Source organism: Chiloscyllium plagiosum, chromosome 2, assembly GCF_004010195.1.
Source record: "Chiloscyllium plagiosum isolate BGI_BamShark_2017 chromosome 2, ASM401019v2, whole genome shotgun sequence".
Lineage (NCBI taxonomy): Eukaryota > Metazoa > Chordata > Chondrichthyes > Orectolobiformes > Hemiscylliidae > Chiloscyllium > Chiloscyllium plagiosum.
Window position 1 is genome coordinate 92676261 of NC_057711.1, and position 13752 is coordinate 92690012.

Below are 13752 nucleotides of genomic sequence, written 5' to 3' on the forward strand. Positions count from 1 at the left end.
GTATGGAGTCAGCTATTACGAGGGGGCATAGCTTTAAATTAAGGGGGTGGTAGATATAGGACTGAAGTTAGGGTTAGGTTCTTCACTCAGCGAGTCGTAAGTTCATGGAATGCCCTGCCAGCAGCAGTGGTGGACTCTCCCTCTTTATGGGCATTTAAGCGGGCATTGGATAGGTATATGGAGGATAGTGGGTTAGTATAGGTTAGGTGGGCTTGGATCGGCGCAACATCGAGGGCCAAAGGGCCTGTACTGCGCTGTATTCTTCTATGTTCACTGTTAGGCCTCTTGCATTGAAGTAAATGCAATTTATTTATCAGTTTTACCTTGTTCTCTGCTTTGTCCCTGCCTGCCCTGACTGTTTGACTTGCTCCTTTTCCCAACTGTAGCAGTGTCAGATTGATCGCTTTCCTCACTATCTCCGTTGGTTCCACCCCTCCACCCCCCCCACATTAATATTTTAAATCCTCCTGAGCAGCTCTCGCATATCTCAGTATATTAGTGCTCTTCCAATTCAGGTGTAATCCATCCTTCTTGTACAGGTTACTTCTACCCCAGAAGAGATTCCAATAATCCAAAAACGTGAATCCTTCTCCCATTGACCACCTCCTCAGCCTCACCTTCATCTGCTCTATCCTCCTATTCCTACCCTCACTAGCTTGCATCACCAGGAGTAATCCATATAGTACCACCCTTGAGGACCTCCTTTTTAAATTCCTAATTCTCCCTTCAGAATCTCAGCCTTTCCCTTCATATGTCGTTGGTTCCAATGTGTACAATAACATCCTGCTGAGAACATTCTGCACCCACTCTGAGACATCCTTAATCTTGGCACCAGGGATGCAACATACCATTCTGATTTTTCACTGCTGGCCGCAGAAACATCTGTCTGTGCCTCAGACTATAGACTCCCCTATCACAATTGATCGCTTGGAATCCAACATACTTCTCATGACATTACAGCCTGTCTTGATACCAGAAACTTGATACAACCATTTTAGTTGCCAATTGCCCAAGTTTGCTGCATCCAACACCCTCTACACCAAATTCCCAATGGTAGTGGGAGAGACTCTTTCTTTATGTTCAAAATCTTTAATCAATCAGTACCCTTTACCAATGTGTCCCAAATCTTGATAATACAGAACAACCTTGATTATCCGAACTTCCATTATCTGAATTTCGGATTATCCAAAAAAGATCTCAATGTCCTGAAGTTTGAGATCAGAAACCGGACTCTGTCACTACCTGCAGAAACTTTCTCTCCAAAACAGTCTGTCCACCAGTGAACTCAGCAACTTCTCTCTCACTCTGCCTCTGTCATTTATTTTCTTTTTCTTTCTGCTTCTCATTTTAAAATATAAAATAATTGAGATAAATTTAACAGTAGAGGATCTGGTTGTCTAGCTCCTGTGATGGGTTTCAGAAGGGAGTGGAACTGTTGTGCGAGGACCGAGAGGTAGTCAGCATTGCACCCACTTTATGCCTCGGCCCTGGTACCATTTGTGTGAGGCTTTGGTTTCCAACTGGCGACAGTGGAGGAAGCTGAAAATGTGTTGCTGGAAAAGCACAGCAGATTCTTCAGGAATCCCCAAACGTCAATTCTCCTGTTCCCTGGATGCTGCCTGACCTGCTGCGCTTTTCCAGCAACACATTTTCAGCTCTGATCTCCAGCATCTGCAGACCTCACTTTCTTGACAGTGGAGGAAGCACAGGGCTGGGGTTGCTAAGGGGAGAGACCCGAAGGAGAAGAAGCAAAGGAGAGAAGAGGAAAAGATGGCCTCAGTATGTGTGAAAAGATTGGTGGTTTTCCCACTGGCTGAATTGTCTTTATACGGTGCAAGTGTTTAAATATTAAATTAATTTAATCTCCTGTTCATTTTAACTTGATTTAAAATATTTACCTGATGCTGATCAGTTATGTGAACATATTTCTCCCCGCCTGTCTCGTTCGGGATAATCAAGGTTGTTCTGTAATATTAACACACTATAAACATTGGGAGCTGGTGTCTGGCTGAGCTGTGAATGAGAGTTTTGGCACTCATCCACCACCTAGATAGACGACCTTCAGTAGGAAAGGTTTATTAAATTTGTTACACAAACATTTAATTTTAAAATTTCAGAGTGCTCAATGTATGTACTCATGCCAGATTTTGCATTTAGAACATAGAACAATACAGCACAGAACAGGCCTTTTGCTCAATCCCTCTACGAATGAAACCTAACACACCATATGTCTTCTTAGCAGCACTATCCACCTGGGTAAAAGTGAGGACTGCAGATGCTGGAAACCAGAGTTTAGATTAGAGTGGTGCTGGAAAAGCGTCAGAGGGGAGGGTGGAGCGGATCGGTGGGAAGGGAGATTGGCAGGTAGGACAAGTCATGAGGACAATACTGAGGAAGGATGGAACTATGGTAAGGTGGGGGGAGGGAAAATTAGGAAACTGGTGAAGCCCTGGGGTTGAAGTGTTCCAAGGCGAAAGATGAAGTGTGATGGTGGTGATGTTGATTGGTGCAGCTGTCCTGGAGATGTTCCCTGAAGCACTCTGCGATGAGGCGTCCAGTCTCCCCAATGTAGAGGAGACCACATCGGGAGCAACGGATACAATAAATTACAATGTTGGATGTGCAGTTGAAACTTTGATGGATGTGGAAGGCTCCTTTGGGGCCTTGGGTGGAGGTGAGGGAGGAGGTGTGGGTGCAGGTTTTGCAATTCCTGCAGTGGCAGGGGAGGATGCCAAGATGGGAGGGTGGGTTGTTGGGGGGCTTGGACCTGACCAGGTAGTTATAGGTGAAGGGTTTTTGCCTGAAATGTTGATTTTCCTGCTCCTCAGATGCTGCCTGACCTGCTGTGCTTTTCCAGCACCACTCTATCCACCTGGGTGGCAACTTTCAGGGATCTATGTACATGGACTCCAAGATCCCTCTGCACATCCACACTACCAAGAATCTTTCCATTGACTCAGTACTCTGCCTTCCTGTTATTCTTCACAAAGTGCATCACCTCAAACTTGGCTGCATTGAACTCCATTTGCCACCTCTCAGCCCAATTCTGCAGTTTATCCAAGTCACCCTGTAACCTTCCAAACTGTCTACTACTCCACCAACTTTAGTGTCATCTGCAAATTTACTAATCCATCCACCTATGCCTGCGTCTAAGTCACTTATAAAAATGACAAACAGTAGTGGTCACAAACCAGATCCTTGTGGCACACCACAAGCAACCAAACTCCAGGCTGAATATTTTCCATTAACCACCACTCGCTGTCTTCTTTCAGAAAGCTAGTTTCTAATCCAAAGTGCGAAATCACCCTCAATTCCATGCCGCTGCATTTTCTCCAACAGCCTACCATGTGGAACCTTATCAAAGGCTTTACTGAAGTCCATGTATACCACGTAAACTGCCCTACCCTCATCTACATGCTTGGTCACATTCTCAAAAAACTCAATGAGGTTTGTGAGACACAACCTGCCCTTGACGAAACCATGTTGACTATCTGAATTCAAAGTGATGCTTGCTCGATGATTATAAATCTTATCTCTTATAATCCTTTCCAAAACCTTTCCTATAACAGAAGTAAGGCTCACTAGTCTATAATTACATGGATCATCTCTACTACATTTCTTGAACAAGGGCACAACATTTGCAATCCTCCAATCCTCTAGTACGAAAGCTGTAGACAATGACGACTCAAATATCAAAGCCAAAGGCTCTGCTATTTCCTCTCTAGCTTCCCAGAGAATCCTCGGATAAATCACATCTGGCCCAAGGGACTTGTCTACTTTCACTCATTCTAGAATTGATAACACCTCTTCGAAACTGACCTCGATCCTTTCTAGTCTAATATCTCCTACCTCATTCTTCTCCTCTACAATATTCTCCTTTTTCTGAGTGAAAACTAATGGGAAATGTTCGTTTAGCACCTCTCTGATCTCCACAGGGTCCACATTCAACTTCCCATTTTTGTCTTTGACTGGCCCTATTCCTACCCTATTATTTTATTCCTTATATTCCTCACATACCAAAAGAAAGCTTTAGGATTCTCCTTGATTCTATTTGCTAAAGACTGCTCATGTCCTCTCTTTGCTCTTCTTAACTCTCTCTTAAAATCCTTCATTGCTGATCTGTAACTCTCCATCGCCTCATCTGAACCATCTTGCCTCCTTCTTCTTAACAAGCGATGCAATTTCTGTAGTAAACCACGCAATATCTATTCCTTAAACTATTGTTTGTCTGCATACCCTGCATTTTGCTACCCCATTCTATGCATCCTAATTCTTGTCTAATCGCATTATAATTGCCCTTTCCCCATCGATAACTCTTGACCTGAGGCATGTACCTATCCCTTTCCATTGCTAAACTGAATGTAACTGAATTATGGTCATTCTCTCCAAAGTGCTCACCTACAACTAAATCAAACACCTGGCCTGGTGCATTACTCCCCGCTTGTCGGCCCTTCGACATACTGTGTCAGGAAACCCTCCTGTACTCGTTGGACAAAAGTGATCCATCCGATGTACTAGAGTTATAGGTAATACACCTACGAACCTTAGAAGTTCTGTACTTTTGGTCTTTTGAGTAAAATGAAACTGAAAAGACTGCGGTCCTTTTTGGAGGAGATGAAGGACAAGGTTTGATTTTGGAACAGCATCAGTTTTGGCACAAGCGTAGTAAGTTACAAAATGTCATAATTTTGGTGATTTCTGAAAAATTTGGAAGAATTTGAATGTATGATAACACAGATACATTGAGCCAGACATCATAATATCTTAAAGCAAACATCTAAAGTTAACAAAAAACATTACATAGGTTTGTCTGGATACTAATCTAGAATGAAAGACACTGTTGGTCTTCCTGGCCCTATTCTCAAGAGCAGACTAGTTATCCCTGGTAATCTGGCCAACATTCATCAGATAGAGTCAACATGGATTTATGGAGGAGAAAGCATGCTTGACAAATCTGTTAGAATTCTATGATAATGTAACTAATAGAGTTGACAGGCGGGAGCCAGTCAATGTGGTATATTTGGACTTTCAGAAAGCGTTTGACAAAGTCCTGCATTAGAGATTATTTTGCAAGATTAAAGAGCTTGGGATTGGTGAAAGTGTATTGAGATGGTTAGGAAACTGGTTGACAGAGACAAAACAAAGAGTAGGAATTAGTGGATCTTTTTCAAATTGGCAGGCAACTAGTGGAGTGTCACAGGGATCAATGCTGTCACCCCATCTGCTCACAAAATATAGTAATGACTTGGATTAGGGAACAAAACGTAACCTCTCAAAGTTTGCAGATGATACCATGTTGGATGAGGGGGTGAACTGTGACGAGGATGCAGAGATCCTTCAGCTTGATCTGGATAGGTTGGGTGAGTGGGCAACTCAATGGCAGACACATTATAATTTGGAAAAATGTCAGGTTATTCACTTTGGAAGCAAAAAGAAGAAACCTGAATGGCTGTAATTTAGGAGAAGGGAGTGTGCAGTGGGACCAGGATATCCTTGTGCACTAGTTGCTGAAGGTAAGCATATAAAGAAGGCAAATGGTATGTTGGCCTTCATTGCGAGAGATTTCAAGTACAGGAAAAGGGATTTGTCGTTGCAATTATACAGGGCCTTAGTGAAGCCACACCTAGAATACTGTGTGCAGTTTTGGTCTCCTTTTCTGAGGAGGATGCTCTTGCTCTCAAGGGAGTGCAATGAAGGCTGATACCAGGAATAAGAGTAAAAAAGTGTGATGCTGGAAAAGCACAGCCGGTCAGACAGTATCAGAGGAGCAGGAGAGTCAATGTTTCGAGCAAAAGGTCTTCATCAGGAATATTGGGAATGCGCTATGGAGGCTGAGAGATAAAAGGGAGAGGGTGTGGCGCTGGAGGGGAAGGTAGCTGGGAAACAATAAGTAGATGAAGGTGGGAGGTGATGGTGATAGGTTGGAGTAGAGGGTGGAGCGCATAGGTGGGAAGGAAGATGGATAGGTTAGACAGCTCAAGAGGGCGGTGCCGAGTTGGAGGTTGGATCTTTGGATCTGGAATAAGGTGGGAGGAACGAAGATGAAGAAACTAGATGCAGCACTTAGGGCGAATGGGATCAAAGGTTATGGGGAGAAAGCAGAATTAGGCTATTGATCGGCCATGGTTGTGATGAATGGCAGAGCAGGCTAGATGGTCTCCTTGTAATCCTACCTTCTATGTTTCTATCAATATTGACTCATAATACATCACATTTGTATTGCAGATTAAGATGCAATTACCCCAGAAGTCCATAGGTTGTGATCCCAGGAATTGCACAGGGTTGGTATTTGTCAGGTGCATTGACTGTACTAAAATTTGCATGGATATTGGACAATCTAATTTACTTTAATGAGAAATATCCAGCCTTGAAATAAATAGTTTCTAATATACAAGGAATGAAAGAGGTTATTAGGTCTGAGAAGAGTAATTGAAAAAGAGGGCTGGAAAAGAGGGCTGATTATACCTCTCCATTCAGTGAGATATATTCGATCCTGATAACTTGGGCCATGCCTCCATTATTCATTCAGCTGCAGCCTCAGCTTGTGCACCAGCTTGGTGAAATTGATGCGCTGACTGGCCCACACGTTGCATGAAAACGGATGCCTGCAGCATTCTGAATACCTTCCTATCCCAGACCTGTATCACTTTTTCAACTTCTCAATGCATTCAGTACAGACTGTTGTTAAGCTTCTACAACAGATGATGAAGCAATTGTCTGTGCTTCCCACAGCATCCTTTGTACTTGCAGGAATACTGGTTCACCTTTGATTAACAGAGGCCTCTGTTAAAATAATTTCAGCTAACTTCATCATCATTAAGATGCCATTGTTGGCCAGTGGCATGGTGCAAACTGTCCTTGACCAGCCTCTGATCCCTAAACATCTGCATGTATAGCAAATAGGGGATAACATGATTGGAAATTAAATGTAGCTGTGGTTTCCAAACGGCCACTTCGTGTAATCGTCTCTTCAACGTTCTAACGTCCAACAAAAGTAGATTCCGCACTTTCATCTATCAAATTGGCATTGACTGCGCCAATTCTGGGCACTGTCCCAGCTATTTCCCAGTTGCAATCAGCATCTAAAAAACAGGAGTGAAGTTAGAGAATGCAGTGTACGGCAAACACCATCAGCCACACTGACTCCACCTGATATCAAAGAGTGTGGTGCTGAAAAAACACTGCTGGTCAGGCAGTATCTGAGGAGCAGGAGAATCTACATTTCGGACATAAGCCCTTCATCAGGACATTCATCCTGAATCCTGTTCAAGAGACTACATGCTCTGTTTTACCTTACACTAACCTGAGAACCCATCTACATACAATGCCCATCCATTCTCTTTTTTTTAAATCCACTTATGTGGAGATCTACCAATTTGAACTTTTTGCCCACTCTGCTCATCTACACATCCTTTGCAGAAGCCTCAGTGGTCATCACTGCAATATCCCTTCCTCTTGTATTCTCAATATGTCCTCTTATGCTGTCTTGCAGAACTACACTCCCCCCACCACTCCCCACCATATATTCCCTGTCAACATAAATGTTTTTGTTTTCCACCTTCAGTCTTATTTTCCAATCTCTTTAGTTGTGATTGCTCTCTGCTCCTAAGGGCACCCCTCCCTTTCCCCAGCACCTTCTTAATGATCAGCACATAGAGAAGGACTGTAATTTCCCCAAATCTCTGACCTGTGAATTATATCCTTTGGTGTTGAGCAGCACAAAAGTTGGTCACAGCTGGTGTTGAGCTGAAGTGACCAGATACTCAATCTGACATCCCATGCTGAGAATTCTTAACATCTAGCTACATTTAGTGAGACAGGGAAGTGAATATTAGATTAGATTAGATTAGATTAGATTAGATTAGATTAGATTACTTACAGTGTGGAAACAGGCCCTTCGGCCTAACAAGTCCACACCGCCCCGCTGAAGCGCAACCCACCCATGCCCCTACATTTACCCCTTACCTAACACTACGGGCAATTTAGCATGGCCAATTCACCTGACCTGCACATCTTTGGACTGTGGGAGGAAACCGGAGCACCCGGAGGAAACCCACGCAGACACGGGGAGAACGTGCAATCTCCACACAGTCAGTCGCCTGAGGTGGGAATTGAACCTGGGTCTCTGGCGTTGCGAGGCAGCAGTGCTAACCACTGTGCCGCCATGCCGCCCACAAATGAGGCAAGTTGCAACATTAATAAGGCATTTAACAAGGTATAATCCCATCTATTTGACAACTTATCACTGCCTAGTAAGAAACTCACTTTGCTAATCAGTAAATGCATTGAAATGCTCCTGACATCGAGATAGGCTTCACCAGACATCTTGTCTGATTTTGCCACAGTCCGCATCACTCACTCCCCTTTAAGATACAGAATTCTTTCTGCATAGAGCTTTTCTTGTATTATAGCTCTTTGCAGTGTATTCTTTGTGTTTTTAAGCTTTTAAAGTAACCTTTCATCTGAGCAGCTTGTTTCCATTAGACTCAAAAAAAGACTCTCAATACTGCATCTACATTAAAGAAAGCTAACTAAGGATTGGCGAACAGAGAAGAACAGGCAATAAGAATAAATGACTTTTTCTGGTATTGACAGGTTATGACTAGTGGGATCAGTCTTGACCTCCAGCTGTTTACAATGATTTGGAGGTGGGGACCAGTGCAATATCTGTAAATTTGCAGGTGAAATGAAGTTAAGCAGGAATGAATGTTTAAAGTTGTAAAGCAGCTTCAGGAGGATTTGGACATGCTTAGTCAGTGGGCAAGAACATGGAATATAATGGGGAAAAATGTGAGGTTATCCATTTTGGTAGAAGAACAGATGAGCAGAGTATTTATTCAAAGGTGAGTGGTTGGAAATGGTGGACTTTCAACAGAACTGGAGGTGTCCTTAAAATATGTCACTGAAGGCCAATATGCATGTACAACAAGTATGAGGAATGAAATAGTAGCTTTTAAAGCAAGAGGATTTGAGTGTAGGTGTAGTGAAGATTACACCTGGAGTATTGTATACAATTTTGTTTTCTTACCTCAGGAAAGATATAATTTCCATAAGAGGAAGTACAACAAAAAAATCATCGAATTTGTTCCTGGGATGGGCAACATTGGGCAAATTGGACCTATCTTCACTTAAGTTTCAAAGAGATGATCATATTGAAATTTACAAAATACTTAAAAGGAGAGACAAGATGGATGCAGATATTTCCCATGGTTGGAATGTCTTGAATCAATGAATACAACTGAAAAATAATGGATATGTAATTTAGGACCAACATGAGAAGTGCTTTTCAAATCAAAGGATTGTGAATCTCTACAGTAAAGGGCTGTGAAAGCTCATTCTCTTCGTATCTATAAAATGGAAAATGATAGATTTATAAAGTATGTACTAACTTGCTGAATGGAAGGTTTGTTTTCAGACATTTTGTCACCATGACTATGTAACACCATCAGTGAGAGTCTCTGGTGAAGCAGAAGGTTAGTGGGATCTAAATCGATGTGTTTATTGATGGAGTTCCGGGTGGAATGCCATGCCTTGAGAAATTCTCATGTGTGTCTTTGATTTACTTGTCCTAGGATGTGTGTGTTGTTCTAGTCAAAATGGTGTCCTTCTTTGTATGTATGGAAACTAGTGATAGTGGGTCATGTCTTTTGGTTGCTCATTGGGGTTCATGTAGCCTGGTGGCAAGTTTCCTGCTTGTTTGTCCGATGTAGTGTTTTTTACAGTTCTTGCACGGTATTTTGTAAATTACATTAGTTTTGCTGGTGGTATCTCATGAATCCTTTAGGTTCATTAGTCACTGTTCAAGTGTGTTGGTAGGTTTGTGGACTATCACGATGCCAAGGTCTGAGTAGTCTGGAAGTCATTTCTGATATGTCTTTGATGTAAGGTAATGTGGCTATAGTTTTTGGTTGCGTTGCGTCAGTTTGTTTGGGTTTACATCTGAGGAATCGGCGGATTGTGTTTATTGGGTATCCGTGTTTCTTGAAAATGTTGTATAGGTATTTTTCTTCTGCTGTTTGTAGTCCTTGGGTGCTACAGTGTAATGCAGCTCGTTGAAATAATGTCTTGATGCAGCTCTGTTTGTGGGTGTTGCGAGATTGCTTCTTAAGTTAAATATTTGGTCTGTGTTTGTTGTTTTTCTGTAAATGCTGGTTTAAAACTCTCCGTTAACTGTACATTTAAGTATCATGTCTAGGAATGGGAGTCTGTTGTTATTCTCCTCCTCTTCAACTTCCATTACAAGACCTACAAACAAGTCAATGGAATACCCTTGGGATCACCAATATTAGGCTTCTTAGCAGACACAGTAAAGCAGAGACTCAAACAAAGAGCCATCCCCATGATCCAACCCATACTTTGGGTCTGCTACATGGATGACGCCTTTTGTCATTTCAAAAGGGAACAAATTAGAGGAAACCTACAATATCATCAACAACATCCTTACTGGCATAAATTTCACAAAAGAGGAGGAGAACAACAACAGCCTCCTCTTCCTGGATTTCACAGTGGAACGAACAGTTAATGGAGAACTTCAGGCCAACATCTATAGGAAAGCAACACACACACACCAGATATTTAACTACAGAAGCAATCATCCCAACACCCACAAACGGAGCTGCATCAGTACATTATTTGAATGGGCCGCAACACTGCAGCACCCAGGTACTTAAGCGGCAAAAGAAAAATACCTATACAGTGTATTCAAGAAAAATGGGTACCCAATAAACACAGTTCACCAATTCTTAAACAACAAACCAAAACAAGTAGAAATAACACACTCAGACACTCTAGCTACACTACCATATATCAAAGACAACTCGGAGATGACTATCAGACTACTCCGACCCCTTGTCATCATGGTAGCCCACAAACTTCGCAATACACTGAAACAGCTACTGATAAACCTGAAGGACCTTATACCAACAACCAGCAAAACGAATGTCATTTACAAAATACCATGCAAGGACTGTAACAAACACTACGTCGGACAGACAGGCAGAAAACGAGCCATCAGGATATACGAACACCAACTAGCCACCAAAAGACATGACCCACTATCACCTGTATCCTTACATACCGGACGAAGAAGGACACCACTTTGACTGGAACAACACACCCATCCTAGGATAGACTAAACAGAGACACACACAGGAATTCCTAGAGGCCTGGCATTCACACCGGAACTCCATCAATAAAGACATCAATTTGGATCCCATTTACCAACCTCTGAAAAAAATAACCATAAATGATATCACCCACCATAAGAGACCAAGACACATAAATAGAAAGCGGAACAGAACACCAACGCTTCACTAGAGGCTCATTGATGATGTTACTTAGCATGGTTACAGAACATCTGAAAACAAACCTGCCAGCTCAGCGAGCAAACTTACAACCTGAGTAAGTGTCCTATTTGTTTGCCTCTTCTACATGTTGCACCGTTGCACCTCTGTTCACAGGTACATTGGCCTTCAAAACCAACACAATTCAGAGATTACATTGAGAAGCTCAGAGAAATTTTAAACCAAATGCAGCCCAGATGTGGTGAGTAACTAGGCAATAAACTTCATTTCTGCGTCGGGTACACTGTGTTACAGTGGCCAATGACACAATACAATGCTCACATTCACGCTCAGTTAGTCACAGGTTTGTTTTCTATAATGTGAATTGTTTTGAAAGAATGTAGTTGTCTGAAGGAGGTGGACATCAATTGGCCATGTTCCTTACCTCAGTAAAAACAGTGAACTTTGCAATAAATGCAGCTAAAGTGTGTTTAATGATAGTTTTAAAAAAACCAAAAATATTAGCTCAGAATTCATGGTGTTCTTGTGGTTGCTAATATTCTGACAACTGAAATGCCTTCCTATTCAATACCTGCTGCACAGCTAACCTTTGTTTTGAAAGGAGAAGAACAACAGAAAACTTATTATTTTATACTGGAGATACACCATGGAATGTTAACCTGGGCACAATCTTGGAAAGGAACAAAAGTCTTTTTCACTATTGTTGAACAAGATTGATCAGCGTATAAATGAAGCCCTCTGTAGCCACACAGGCAGATGACAGGCAACATGAGTTCGACTGGGACAACACTACTATTATAGGACAAGCCAAACAGAGAACAGCCAGGGAATTCCTAGAGGCATGGCACTCATCCACAGATTCTATCCACAAACACATCGACCTGGACCCAATATACCGGCCACTACAGCGGACAGCTGGAACTGACAACCGGAAGTGGCAGAGACAAACCACTATAAATGCCGGAGGAAACAACACAGAAGCGCTTCACAGGAGGCTCCCAAGCACTGAGGATGTCACCTAGACAGGGGATGAAACGTCTGCAACACAAATTCCCAGCTCGGCGAACAGAACCACAACAACGAGCACCCGAGCTACAAATCTTCTCACAAACTTTGATCTATTAATTATCTTCAACAGATTGCTGATGTTTTGGTGCCAGGCTTATTGGAAATGTCTCTATGAGTTTACCAATCTACTGTCCTCTTAGAACCTTCGACCTCTGCCGTTGCCTTTGCTATACATCAGCCAGACAGCCCAAATATCTGCTTCCCATTGATTTGGTACAGACCAAAGCTGAGTCTTCTAGATTCAGAGCCTTGCCCATTTACAGCCTTCCACTGGATGGGGAATACTGCACAGCAACACTGGGATAGAAAAAGGCCCACAAACTCATATTTGTAGAAGGTTGACTTGTCACGTTTGATGTGGCATAGTAAATAGGCATAAGTGAGGACTGCAGATGCTGGAGTTTAGATTAGAGTGGTGCTGGAAAAGCACAGCAGGTCAGGCAGCATCCGAGGAGCAGGAAAATCAACGTCTCGGGCAAAAGCCCTTCATCAGGAAGGTTGGTCTGGAATACTTGTTTTGCAGGATCTTTTGTTATATTTTTGGAAATAAATGGATGCTGTGATGATTTGTGACAGAGAGAAAGTAGAGTCATAGAATTTTGACAGCACAGAAGAAATTGTGGCCCATCATCTTTTGGCCCATCATGTGATTAAACATCCATCTATACGAAATCTCATTTTTGCTGCAGCTTTATATGCAATGGCATTTCAAGTGCCCATCTCAATAGTTCTTAAATGTCTGAAGGGTTCCAGCTCTACCAATCTTTTAGGCAGTAAGTTCCACATACCCACAATTTTCTGGATGAAAATTAAATTCCTGAATCTCCTTTTAATCTCCTTCTCCTCAGCTTAAAACTGTGCACTTCCACTAAGGGGAAAACATTCTCTCAATCCGCCCTGTCTATACTCCTCAGAATTTTGTATACCTAATCAGATTCCCCACTTATCCTCTGCTCTAAGGAAAACAACATCAGCCTATCTAAGTACTCTTCATAGTTGAATCAATCCATTTCAGGCAACATTCTGTTAAGAAGTGGAACTCTTGATGAATAGGATATTGAGACTGTGTTATATTCAGACATGCTGATCATGAACAGCCTCAGTTAAAAAGCATTGTGTAGGTTTCCTCTTCCTTTCAATCTTCTTCTCAGTTGCTTGCTGTACACTAGTGGTGATTGCTATGTCTTCATAAGAGTGAGGTTGAGCTGAAAATGTGTTGCTGGAAAAGCGCAGCAGGTCAGGCAGCATCCAAGGAACAGGAGAATCGACATTTCGGGCATAAGCCCTTCTTCAGGAATGAGGAAAGTGTGTCCAGCAGGCTAAGATAAAAGGTAGGGAGGAGGGACTTGGGGGAGGGGCGTTGGAAATGCGATAGGTGGAA

General features: G+C 42.4%; 1 protein-coding gene and 1 long non-coding RNA gene across 2 annotated transcripts in view; one reads left to right on the forward strand and one right to left on the reverse strand.

Annotated features, from left to right (window-relative positions):
* The window catches only part of cdc42se2 (CDC42 small effector 2), a 281063-nt gene that overhangs the window by 92880 nt on the left and 174431 nt on the right, over nucleotides 1-13752 (reverse strand). The gene's annotated exons all lie outside the window — the stretch shown is intronic.
* Nucleotides 4493-12130, forward strand: LOC122561954. The gene is made up of 4 exons (XR_006315172.1): nucleotides 4493-4526; nucleotides 6226-6281; nucleotides 11460-11544; nucleotides 11886-12130. It is a non-coding gene; the product is annotated as an uncharacterized LOC122561954 (long non-coding RNA).